Source organism: Phyllostomus hastatus, unplaced genomic scaffold (assembly GCF_019186645.2).
Source record: "Phyllostomus hastatus isolate PE091 unplaced genomic scaffold, TTU_PhHast_1.1 phas_contig_1, whole genome shotgun sequence".
Lineage (NCBI taxonomy): Eukaryota > Metazoa > Chordata > Mammalia > Chiroptera > Phyllostomidae > Phyllostomus > Phyllostomus hastatus.
Window position 1 is genome coordinate 44,404,922 of NW_025333498.1, and position 11,508 is coordinate 44,416,429.

The window sequence follows — 11,508 nt, forward strand, 5'->3', positions numbered from 1 at the left end:
CAAAAATACTTCTCTTTTGTCTCTGAGAGAGGGAGATAAAACATATGCAATTACTTTAATGTAAGTAATTTAATAGTGAAAAGAAAATATATTTTCTCATATCAGTCCCATCTCTACAGTAATCCTAGGAATAAGTATGGTATCCTCATTTTATTAAGTTTGAAGTATAAGACATTAAATCTATTCAGTGTGTCTCAAAACTTGTGTATGTTTTTAATTTTTTACATGCCTTCCTGCAAGAACTTTGGATGATCTGCTAAGTCTGAATATTCAGGAAATGACCCTGGGGGTGAAGTGTGTGTTATTGTTTGTAGGAGAATCATACTCCTTTAATTAGTGACTATGATATAAAAATAGAAAAAGAGATAGAGATCTACATAAGAAATTTTTTTAAAGATTTATTTATTTATTTTTAGAGAGGGAAGGGAGGGAGAAAGAGAGAGAGAAACAGGAATGTGTGGTTGCTGGGGGCCATGGCCTGCAACCCTGGCATGTGCCCTGGCTGGGAATTGAACCTGCGACACTTTGGTGAAATTTTTACTTTCATATTTTTTCTTCTAAAATCTTGTGATAATAGTGTTAAAAACCATTCCATCAAAATATTATCTTGAAAACCATTACTTAACATAGTTGCTCTTAGAGAACTCGCCTGGAGTTCTAAGCTATATTCTAATTTCTTATATTTGGTAAAGCTTTGTTCTTTTATTTGTTACCTTCATTCATTTTTTTAAACAGCGTTCAGCATATTCTTTGTACTAGGTACAAAGCTAAATGCCAGTGATATAGTGTTGAACATATTCTGTGTATATTAACATAAACCCCTAAAAATAGAAAGGAATTGTGAGATAGCAAGTCATGGGGGCAGTGAAAGCAAAACCAACTGTGGGGCCAGTTGTGGAGGGAAAAGAAAGAAGGAAGTGAGCTTCTATCCCTTCTTTTTTTTGAAAACAGGAAGAAGAATCATGTTGCCAGGACAAATATTAGTACCAATTCAGAGTTTTCCATTAATTTCCATGTATGTCATCTTGCTTACAACATAAATCTCTGAGCAGCAGAGACTGATTTTATCCCCCTTAAAGATTTGCCCATGAATGAAGCTAAATAAATATCTGTTGGATTAGTTAATTTTTTTCAAAAATAGATTTAGTTCCTTCCATCAAAATTAATGATCAGGGTTTTAAGGAAAGTTCTGTTCTCCCAAAGGGTAATTCTTAAACTGTAAACTTCATCCTTCTTCAGGCTTGTTCACTAGAGCTAATGTAGATTTCAATGGATGCTTGTTGTGCTATTAATCAAATTAAATTCGGTGTAGCGAGATGTCTCTGTAAGATCCCAAGGCTACAAATACAATTGTGATACTCTGTTTCTGAATGTTTGCTAAACAAAAACGGGCTAAGGAGATTGTTAAGTAAAAATGGGTGAAGTTTGGTGGTCAATTCAACTCCCACAGTTAAAAGTGTTTTGTAGAAGTGAAAGAAAACTATAACCTTAGAAGCCAGCTGGGGGAAGATAGATGAAAAACTGTGTTCTCAAACTTGGGTACTGAAGGGTAGCAGACTATACCACCCCAACATATGACTAGGTATTTAAAGCTTGCCATTTCAAAATATGCTGCATTGGTATATTAATTACTTTGTGCAGTAGGCATTTGAAAAACATAAAATGCAGGCAGAGACTGTCCCTAGACTCCCCTTATCTGCCTAAAGACAGATCTTCAAAAAGGAACCCACTAGTCATAAACACCGTTGCCAGGAGTTCCATCAGTTGGGGAAGTCGGATTCTTATCATAAAAATGTCACCACACACAGGCAAACTTTGTCACAAACTTCACACCTCTCATTTCCTCTTCAAGGGCCTGTTTGTCTTTCCTAAAAATCATTGGCTTTTCCCTCAAAGATCTTCATTTCTCCCTTTTCCCCATTAAGATAAGATTTAAGCCTGAATTCTAAGCCACCTTAGTAAGTTACTCATTGTTCCTGTGTATCTCCCATATATACATGACAGAAGCATATATGTTAATAAACTTCTGTCCTTTTTCCTCTTGCTAATCTGTCCTTTATTACAGGGATCTCAGCTAAGAACTCAGAAAGTTAAAGAAATTTTTTTTCTTCCCCTCTAGTATGTAAGGAGTTTCTCATTAATCTAGTGTTTAAATGAAATAAAAACTTATTAAGAGTTTATTTCTCACTTTTGTAGAGGGAGATTTAATCTGAGTCATTATTGGGACTCTCCTTTCTTCTTCAAGAGGGTGATGGAAATTTCCCAGATGTTTCACCCACAGCCAAGTACTCTGACACTGGCCTGTTGGCTTCCTTCTCTGTCTTCCCTTCCCGAATTCTCGGTTTTCCCCCACCTCACCATTCTGCACGCCCAAGCACTCTGTATTTCCACTTGGGGTTAAGAAATATAACATAACATATGCTTTCCCAGAAGCCAGGTCAGGAATTTCTCATCAAGTAATTTCTATTCTGAAGCCAAGGAATGCAGAATTGTCTATATCTGGGCAGGGAAAAAAAAATAAAGAACAAGAGACACACACCAAAAATTCTCTCTTCTCTGCTCTTTTCCTTCTTTCCTTTTCCTTTCCTTCTCTGCCCTCTACTTCCCCCCTTTCCCTTTCCTTCCCACCCTCCCCCCTTACCTTCCTTTTTCCTCCTCCCCCTTTCATCCTCTCCCCCACTTGCCCTCTCCTCTTCTGTCCCCCATCTCCTCTTCCCCATGCCTTCCCTCTAATTCTACCTCTCCCCTCTTCCTCTTCCCCATTTCTTCCCCTCCTCTCCCTCCTCCTCAACCCTCGGTCCCTCCTCTCTTTTTTTCTCTCTTCTCTCTCTCCTTCATTTCTCTAGCAGGGAAAGCAAAGCAAATTCATGTACCAATAAATCACTAGGTTTTATTTAGATTATCTATTCTCTTCTTCCTATGAGGTATGTATTTTCATTATTAGAAAGATTTCCCAGCAATGGTCAGGGGCTTTCCTTTCTGTTATACATATTTTTTTTTCTAAGGTTCATTATAATCAGTTTGCCAGTTGGTGATTAAAATTCATTTAGAAACTAAAATTCCTATGACCCATTCCCTTTTTCCTAGATCAGAATTCCTCTCTCACTATCTATGTTAAATTCACATAGATATTTAAGGCAATGTATCACAGTTTTCTAGCTGGACAACTTTAATAGTTCTTTACTACATGACTGCATGTCAATTAACCCAATGTCTGATTGTTTACATGAAGAATTGAAATGAACAAAATAATCTATTTTTTCTGTATTTAAAAAGTAAGTGAATAAAAGAATCAGAGCTGAACCATGTAGAGTTTTCAAAATAATTTTGAAATAAGCAAACACTTTTAACATGGCTGGCTTCAATGAATCATCACATCTGAATATATAGAACTTTGATTAATTAGTAAATTACCATTAAGGATTATAAAACTTTCATTGTAGAGTAAGAGTTTGTTCTCAAAGAAATCATTTTATAGTCAGGGTTGTGTTTTCTCTTTTCTGTTTGACACAGATTTTGTCAAAGTAATCCTGTTATTGCTATCATCATCTTCTTGATAACTAGAGTTCCCCTGATGCTCCTGTAAAACAGGAAACACAAGTAATGAGTCATTTGGACATTATTGACATTGTGATGACTCTCTGCAAAATGGGAACAGACAATGCAACATTTCCATTGAAAGGCAACGCCTTTATACACTAGGAATTCTTCCACAGCGCAAAGGACAACACAAGTGCTCTATTTTTACCATAACAACTCACATCTCACTAAAACATTTTTTAAAACAATTTTTAAAATATAAAGAATGGCTATCAAGACAGGCAGCAAAGGGTGTTTCTTTGGAGGTAATTCTCCAAGATCTTCTTGAGGCATTCGACTTTCTTCCTATGATTGAGTGGTAAAGAAGTTTCTACTACCACTAACAAATGCTGTGAAAGTCCCCATTGCTCATGTGTCCAGCATCTGGACATGGATTTTGACAGTTAGTATCCATTTATGACCTCTACAGCTATAATGCGTACCCATCAAAGTACACCAAATTCCAAAATTTTCTTAATTGCACACTGCAGAGAATATTTCATTAGTCTAGAATCCAGAATATATTAAAGTAAATCACAAAATGAGAGAAGAAAATGTTTCTAAGTGTTCATTTAGATAAGGAAGGTACATTATATTAGAGAAGAGTGAAAGCTTATAACAAGTGGGAAAGGACAGCCATAACTTGAAAATTTAACTTGCATTTACATATAAGAATCATATCTTATTCTACAAAATTATTTTCTACAATTTGGAGAGGAAATAAGTCATTTTTAGTAAAATTGACATTTTAAAAATTGACTGAATTAGAGGAACACTTAAAAAACAATAATTCCTTTAGAGGAGATTGAAAATGTGTTTTGAGGGTTAGCATAAAGATGGCTATATTATGCTTGAATTGTTTGCACAACGAAGGTCAAGTCTTTCTTTCTTTCTTTCTTTCTTTCTTTCTTTCTTTCTTTCTTTCTTTCTTTCTTTCTCCCTCTCTTCTTTCCTATCTTTCTTCCTTCCTCCCTTCCTTCCTTTATTCACCATCAATTCTTTTAATTATGTAGATATTAAGTACATCTTCTTTTAAAAGTCACATTTTATTATAAAATCAATATCCATCAAAATTAACTAATTATTTTTAGTGTTACTAGTGACTCTCACTAGCACATTCTTTTTATTTTTATTTTTTTAAGTTTTGTTGGAGTGACATTGTTTAATAAGTTGTATAAATTTAAGTGTATAATTCTATGATACAAGATCTGTATATTATATTAAGTGTGCACCAACCAGTTAATTTATCTTCTGGCACCATATATTTGGCAGCTACCATGGAAAACAATATAGAGATTCCTCAAAACATTAAGAATAGAGTCACCATATGACCCAAAACCCATCTCCTGGGTATCTCGTCCGAAATTTTGAAAATATTTATTTATAAAGATATAGGTACCATTATGTTAAATGCAACTTTATTCGCTGTGGCCAAGACATGGAAACAACCAAAATGTCCTTCTATGGATGATTGGATAAAGATGTGGTAGATATATACAATAGAATACTACTCAGCCATCAGAAAAGATGAAATACTGCCATTTGCTACAATATGGACGAATCTTGAAAATATTATGCCAAGCAAAATAAATCAGAGAAAGTTAAGAATATGATTTCATTCATATGTTGGATATAAAACTGAAAGCAACAAATGAACAAACAAAAACTCATAGCTCAACTTTAAAGAATAGGAGATTCCATTGTTATTCAAACTATCCCAGACTGTAGAAAAAGAGACTTCCTGTTGGTACTCTGAAATTATTTAATCTCAATTCCAAAACGATAGGGATAGGAGCCTAAGCTACAAAAGTCTGTTTCAGATTTTTAAAAAAGTTGATAAGGAATCATATCATGTATCTGTTTTTATCAGAATTATTTATTTTTATTCAGGTGGTCAAAAGTAGGTTCACAGAATACAAACAGTACAAATAAATAACACAATCAATAATAAATAATAATACAAAAATAAACTGCTTTATGTGCTTGCAACTATAAAGTTACTTTTGCCCACCCATGTATTAATTTTGTTTAAAATAAATTAAAGCTATTTCTTTTTTTTTAAGATTTTATTTATTTATTTTTTTTTTTAGAGAGGGAAGGGAGGGAGAGAGAGAGAGAGAGAAACATCAATGTGCAGTTGCTGGGAGTTATGGCCTGCAACCCAGGCATGTACCCTGGCTGGGAATCGAACCTGCGACACTTTGGTTCGCAGCCCACGCTCAATCCACTGAGCTATGCCAGCCAGGGCATAGATATTTCTTGTTACATTGTTTTAGTATATTTTGTTTTGTTTTACATGGCTTTGGTTTTGTTGTTTTTTATTTTGCTTTTTAAAATTCATTTATTTTTAATTGTTTTATCTTGTTATACAGACTTTATTTTTTAGAACAATATGTTTATAGCTTGTAAGATCTGTACATTATAAAAATTTTGATTCAATTCTACTTGGTTCTTACCTTAAATTTCTCTAAAACTTGGATAAGAAGAAAGGATTCCTTATCTTTTCTTTAAATGAAGTACCAGAAAATTTGATAAATTTGACTTTGTAATAATAAATTTAAAATATCCCCTTTATATTACAAAAAATTGGACACAACAACTGAAGACAAAGACAAATTGGGAAATATACTTAGGATATATATATTATACATGTGAATTAATATTCTGAATATAAAGAACTATTAACACTCACATTCATATTACTCAAAACAATATTTCCTTTTATCATTTAAAACCCTTTACCATGAATTTGATCTTTTATATTACTATAGGTAAATCTCCTTTTTAGTAGACATTTTCATGTCCTCCTATTCAGCCTTTTGGTGTCATTTATCTTGTGTATCATCTAAAAGGCATGTAGCTAAATACATATCTATATACTACTTTGCATTTCTTTATCTATCTATACAGCAAGGTCAAAGAATATCTCTATTTTAAGGTTATCCATCTTACATTTAGCTAAATACTCACGTACTTGAAAGATAAATTTTGAGATCAGCATATCTTGGGGTGACGGTATGCGGAAGGCCACATAGCAGCCTCACATGGCCTGGACAGCTTATCAGAGAGACGAAGAAGTCACAAGAACTCTGAGTGTAGTGGCCAAGGTGATTAATGACTATCACCCTCAGGTTCCTGAAGAGATATCCTGAAAGCATATTAGCACCTTCTCTGTGTGGACTGTATTTGGAACCCTAAGGTATTGTTTTCCATTAAACCTGCTTTTTGGATATTGGCACAAGACTTATCTGCCTCAAACATTCTCCACTGATTTTGTATGTAGTAGTTCCTAAAAACAGGCTGATCGTTGAATGAGAAGACAAATTTATCTTCAGTGTTTGCCACGATATGAACCCAAAGCCTGAGCACCTCTCCTTTCATACCCCTCTCTATGTAAACACGCACATATTCATATGCCTTCAAACACAACAAACTGACTCACAGTACCTTATTCCTTAAATGTGGCATTATATACTAGTTTATTAATGTTTATTTTTAATTTTTCAGTGTAGCATCATTTTTATTTGAAAAACATTGGAAAATACCTAAATGTTCAAGCATAAGAGACTGATCAAAAAACCCCAGCACAATGGAATACTATGCTGTTATACAAAAAAAAATCATGATCTTTTTTACATTAACTTGGAATGACTTCCAATATTCTATGTTTCACCTCGACCTTACTATTACCCTCTTGGTGAGGAAAAAAAAAAAAAAACAACTGTATTTAGTGACTCAGAAATGACAATATTTTCAAAAGTTTATGACAGGTTTTTGCTCTCTCAATCCTTTGAGTACTAAGGAAAAAGGTCAAACAAACACCAAAAGTTTTCCCTAAAGCATCTCATTCTGTAAAGTGAATATAACTAAGAGTGGGAGAAAAAGAAAGCAACATTTCTCTGCCACTTTGTTTACTCATTTATGTATTTATTTAACTTATTGGAGTGACATTGGTTAATAGGATTGTTACAGGGTGCAGCCAAGAGGGGGGGACCCCAAATGGACATTTGAAATGGGGTCCAGAACTTAAGGTGTCCAGGAGATTTTAAGATGTCTCCATCCCCCCACCCAGGGTGTGGGTTGGGGGAAGGGACAAATGGAGCAAGGCCATTGAGATCTGTTTTGCATAGCAACAGCCTTGCAGCTACCCTCTGGTGTGGTCATTTAACATATCTATAGCCTTTGGCTGGTCGCTTAGATATGTTAAATAGCTGTGATCATCTCTGAGCCAGGGGAATGGAAGTAACTTCCCCACCAACACGTGAGTGGGGGCAGATCCCCCCCCAAGCTACAGCGCCTGCGTGGGAGCTCGGAGAAGATTGGCTCCAGGACATGGGGCCACACCTGCCCAGACTCAAGAGGGCAGCCCAGGAAAGCTGGAAGGATACGAGTTCCGGCATGTGAAGCCCAGTGTGGGAGGAGTCGGAAATGAGGCTGCAGAGGAAGATTGGCCGCGGGGATTTAAAACCCAGACTTGGCGGCCATTAGGAAAGAGAACCACGCGGCTTTGACGGAGTGGAGACTCCTGCATCCCAGAGAGAACCGTGCTGCTTTAGGAGAGAGAAGCACGCTGCCTGGACAGAGTGGGGACTCTCCCCTTCCCGCAGCCCTGAGAGGGAGAACCACGAGGCCTGGACAGAGCGGGGACCCCCACAGCTTTAGAAGGGGAACCACCACCTGGTTTTAGCAGAGATCCCGGCGACTCAGCCGAGGGTGCCGGGAACCCAGGGAGGTCTCCCAGTCGAGATGGAGGACTAACTGGGAAGAACTAGAGGACTGCCTGAGCCATGGACTTCTATTTCCTTTCCTGAGATACGGTACTCTGGACTGGGCAAAGGGGGGAAGGAAGGAAGGACTGTGTCTGTTTGTGGGTGTTTTGGGGGACTTTGGGATTTTTGATAAAGACATTAGGTCACTACTTTAAGCTTGTATAGCATTAAATAAACATTTCCTTTCCTTTTCACGAATCTCTGGCATTGAGAGACGTCTTTCCTCGGGCGGCAGCCATGACGGTCCTGGGGGCCTTTGCAATAATCGTATATCGTCCCAGGCCCCCCTTGTTCTTTTCTGTAATAGGATCATATAGGTTTCAAGTATACATTTTTATAATACAAAATCTGTATATTGTACTGTGTGGCCACCACTCAAAGTCAAACCATCTTCTCTGGCATTTGAAATTGGAAATAGTGTTAAGATTCCTGCAGGCCAAAAGTGACCTGCCAGGAAAGAAAAGAAGAGAGAGACAAAGAAGCTTGATGCTTATTCATGATATTGTCCTGCAGTGTGAGATTTATTGCATCTAAAATTGCAACCACAAGTCTAGTGTCTGTGTTATATTTGGTGGGAAGAAAAGAATGGGGTTGTTGTTCAGCACAGTGTGATCTGATGGGAAGAAGAGAGAGTCTATAGTGGAATGACATTTTCTATAAAATGAAATAAACTTGTGGAAGTAAGAACATAGGAAAGAAGTTATGTAAAGTGTACTCTGCCCCAACTAAACACACATATCCCTGGAGCAAGGAAAGACATACTATGAATGAATATTCTCAGACATCATGGACAATTAAAGGAACATGGTAAAATCAGTTGAATTCTCAGTGACTTAGTTGTTTGATTTACAACTTGAACCCAATTTCTTTTGTTTCTTAATGAATTGGCTCTTCTAGAACTCCAATTTGTCATTCTGTTTTCAAGAGATCTGCAGAGAATAAAAGAAGCAGAAGCATGAATTTCAGTTTATATATGTTCTACCTCAAAACATGATTCTACCTTGAGAAACCGTAAGAGAAATGTCATTCAGATTTTAGTTTTTGGAAAACTATGTGGAATTGTGCTATGTTTTGTTCTGATTGCTAGAAGTAAAATGAACTTTTCACTCTACCTAAAGTACCCTTACTTTACATAAAGTATTGACACCCTCACTTTGTCCAAGTATGACTGTCTATTCATTCCCTCCACCCTATGTCCACTGTCACTGCCTACCCCAGTCTAACCTGTCATCACCATGTGACTTCTTTTGAGCAGCCTCCTAACATTTTTCTCTGTCATTATATGTTTCCCTATAATCTAAACTCCAAGTCATCCACAGATTAATATTTGCAATCATGTCTTAAAATGCTCGTAAAAGGTCTTTTAAAACAGTATTCAGAAAGTAGGACGTTCTTGATGTCTTCTACAAAGCTCTGTGTTTTGGCCTCCACTTACCCCCAGAGTCTCTTTTCGGGCCCTTCTCTCCGTGGGTGTTGTAGTCCAGCCACATTAAACCCAGCATGAGAATTTGTCCCAACTCTCACAACCTATGTGTTTTCCTTTAGCAGTTTACCTCCTTCTGGCTTAAATATTCTTTTATCTCTTGATTGCCTCTTCCAAAAATCAACTTGAATTTTTATCTAAAATGTGAAGCCTTCTTTTATAGTCTAGTCAGATATTATTGTCTATTTTATAATGCTTCCCATGATATTTTATTTAACTAATTATGTTTTGAGTGTTAAATTCTTCTATAACTTAGAAGCATGACTGAGGTGTTTGGGAGGTATGAGGGGATTTATCTACCCAGTATGGTTTAATTCTTTTTTTCTTGTTGTTAATGCAATACACCAGCATGTCTTAGAGCTTAGGTCCAGGTGACTCACGTTTTTGTGTTGTGAGATGACTTAGCTAACTCTTATTATTGTGTATATAGCAAATTGCTGCACTGTTTCCTCCACTGCCATATTGACTGCAGTTTCTTATGATAATGGATGATCTCTGTACTTCGTTCTCCAGTCTTATGTCTCTTTGCAATACTCAGTGTGGAACAGAGTTTAGAGATTACTCCCCAGTCTATCCAATTTTCCAGAATTACTGCTCTGGATAAGGTATTTGTCACTGCATCCCATTGGACCACGCCACCTGCCTTGAGAGAACTCCAGGGCCCACATGAGATATGAATATAGTACCTGCAGCCAGACTTGTTAGTTCTGAAACTTTATTGTGTTCAGCAGCTATTCTTCACAACTTGTGGTTTGGAATTATAGCTATTACTATACTAATAAAGGGAGTTAACTTTTTTCTTTGTGATTTTTCTTCTTAGTTTTCTCTTGGCTTCAGAAAGAAGATCAGAGTAGAGATGCCATTAATGTGCTCCCTAAATGGTCAGCACCTTTTAAATCTCACTTCTGCTTTCTCTGTATTACTGAATTTCCTCTCTGGTAAAGCTCTGAGATTTCCTAATTGGCAAATCCAAACAGTCTTCTCTGCTTACAGCCCCTATAGGCTGTAAAAAAGAGCAGTTTTTCCTATCACTTCCTTTAAAGTGAGAATCTCAGGTTAATCTCCTTTCTCATTCACCCTTGTCTCTTCTCTTCCAGTCTTATTCCACAGTATTTTCCTTTGTTACTAATAAACATGAGTCCCTTTGTTTTTGTACTTGCAGCACTTTTTGTACTGCTCTTTATAGCCCTCAGCACAGGCTGAATTCTCAGTTTATCATAAGCATGATTACCTTCCTTCTAGGTTATTTGTTACTTGAGCATGAGGTTTTATCATTTTATACTGCCTTTACCATAGTAGATATTCAAATATTATGAATTAAGTTAATTAATTAGATTGCCTCTGCATTGCCTCCATTTACCTGGATATATTATTAACCAGATAAATTCATAAATTAAATATATTAAAACATCACTACTTGTAATCAAGAGCAAAAGAAGCATTGTGACAATGGAATAGAAAATTAAAAACAAACAAACAAAAAATAAAACAAAACTCTGAACCATGAATCTAGGATTCTGTTTACAGTCCTGACCCAACATTATTGGAAATGAACATGGGACCTTAGGATAAGTAGGCACACAAGAGGTGGACAAAGAATAAAGTTATTTCACACACATAATATGTTAAATTTTAAAATCTTGAGTTTTGAGATCCTTTAATTTCAAGGATTTGGAC